Here is a 2,466-nt window from a genome sequence, read left to right as displayed (position 1 = left end):
AAACACTCAGCGGAGACGAGAGGGATGAACCGACGGCAGTTTCAGCGCGTCTATAAACGTCTTGGTGAGTTACGTAGCTATGCTAATGCAGCTAGCGATGTTAGCTTGTGCTAAAGATGATAGTGCTTTCCCCTGCACCAGGCTAACCGGGATCTGTAAAGTGTTGCGGTTGTTCTGCTTTGAGTTTGTATCCGTTGGTATTTGTGTTAGTACTGTACACATTAGCTCCATTACCTAACTTTACTATTGGTTATGAATGTTATTAATGATGAAATCAGTCAAGAGTAACGTTAACAGTATGTGTACTGGTGCAGCCTACAGTTGTGAAACAGTGTGGTAATAGCATTGATTTTGTATTTATACCTACATTGAAGATGCTAAATAAATGGTTAAAACATTCACTCAATAGTTTAAGAAAAAGTACGTATAATTTGTAACTGATTAATATGCTTAAAAATTACAAGTTATGGTTTAAAAGGCTAATGATTCATGATGTGAAAGGTAAAAACTGGATAAAGTAGGCTATTCCATGATGAGAAAAACTGCACGGTTAAAAGTGATTAATCTTCTCACTTTGTGTTACAGTGATGTATTTACTGTACAGTATGTGATACACAATAGCAATAGCTCTGTTTCTACACAGATGAGGTTTTTGAGATCCCATGGAAACGATACCTGACGAGGGAGATGGCGAGCCACCTGATCTCTCTGCCTTGACCCGAGCAGCTGGATCAAGATCACCCTTTATCCAGAGGAGCCCATCCATTCTTCAGTCTCCATCATTGAGTGCCACACTCCAGTGAAAAAGATCACAATAAAGGATTAAAACTGAATTCAACAGTTTATAACACTTTGTTCATCTTTGTATTATATTCAGATGATGTTATCTTGTGAAGCATTGAAATAACTTTGTTCTAGAGGTAAACATCTGAGTGCCAAAATACACACCAAGGACCAGAGAGCAATGCTAATTTCATAATCCAGACTGGTTCCCCATTGTTAGGCTGTACTTCCAGGGAAATTACTGTAGGCTCTACCTAAACAGTAATTAATTACATTACTGTACTCACAAAGTATGGAGGAGAGAATAGCACCTGCTGTGTGGTTTCTGTGTAATTCAGTAATGAAAACATTTTATAAATCTCTGAATGACTCATTATTGCATTTAAAGATATGTATATTATTACATTATGTATTGTTTGTGTTTCGTCCTGGGATGACAATACAAGACTTCCATAGATGTGCATTTGAGAGAGAATGAATAGCCTGCGCCTGTGGAACTGGTGTAAAGTAATAGAACGGTAAGTACACAGTAAGAAGCGGGTCATATTATGTAGTGTTACCAAAAATTATTTAAAAAAATAGATGGGATGGAAGCAGATGTGTGTCAATATAGTAGGCTATTTCTCCAGCTGCTATATTTGGGACAGGTGTCTATATGGGAGAGGCTTTTATTTAATTCTGAACAAATCTTATGCTCAGCGAAGATGGAAAAAAAAAAATAATATAGTCAACTAATGTTTACTGTTTAAAAGAGTAATAGAGGGATCTGGAGCACACATTCATTGAAGTTAACTAGTGATTAAATTTCTAAATAAATGTGTTGCTCCGGCCACAGAGCTTTCGATGGTCAGGCCGAACAACACTGTCCGGACGTGCTGAGTTTAGATCTAAAACATTAATAACCTCTGGTCGGATCGGAACCACGGCCTTCTTATTATTTTTTTAATTATTTTTATTTTATTTTATTATTTGCTGCAGTCTGTATGCACAACTCCGCCACTTCCTGAACTTAAGCCAGCTCCTTTCAAGTTTGAAGTCAAGACACAAAATCACATGTCATTCAGGCCTTCAGGGCTGTGTGGTTTGTCCCGTTTGTCCTAGTAATGTTGCCGTACCCTGCTGTCCAATTGGCCAATACCCCCAACCAATTATATTGGGGGATACAACGGTGATTGGCATGCCCTCAGGCCCGCCCCCCTACTGACAAAAACCGCCCCCTAAAAACAATCACTCGCGCGCGAGCAGGGGACAGTTTTCTGCGCGAGGAGAGGAGAGTTTCGAGCGCGAGTCTGCGTGCGCGCGAGCAGGGGAAAGTACTGCGAGCGGACTCTGCGCGCGCGCGAGCTGTTTTTCTCCTTGCAGGCTACAATATTGCTCAGGGGGCAGAGATGCAGGATACAAAATTGCTCGCGAGTGCTTGGAAAAGCGCTCGGGGGAAAAAAATGCGCTCGCAGGTGTTTGATTTCCACACGCTCGGATCTCATTTGCGCGCGCGCGAGTCTCATTGCGCGTGCACGATTTATGTCAGTATTCTAATCCCATATGAAAACCTGTGTGTGTCTCTGGGTGTGTGAGTCTGACGGTCTCTCTGCCTGCGTGTACATGTGCAGAAAGTAAAACTGTTGATAAGCGCCACAGAACTCCTCCCTCCCTAATGATCTGATTGATTACACCTGTGTGGCA

Source organism: Trachurus japonicus, chromosome 14, assembly GCF_045865225.1.
Source record: "Trachurus japonicus isolate A0001 chromosome 14, Traja_1.0".
Lineage (NCBI taxonomy): Eukaryota > Metazoa > Chordata > Actinopteri > Carangiformes > Carangidae > Trachurus > Trachurus japonicus.
This window is presented reverse-complemented; position numbering follows the sequence as displayed.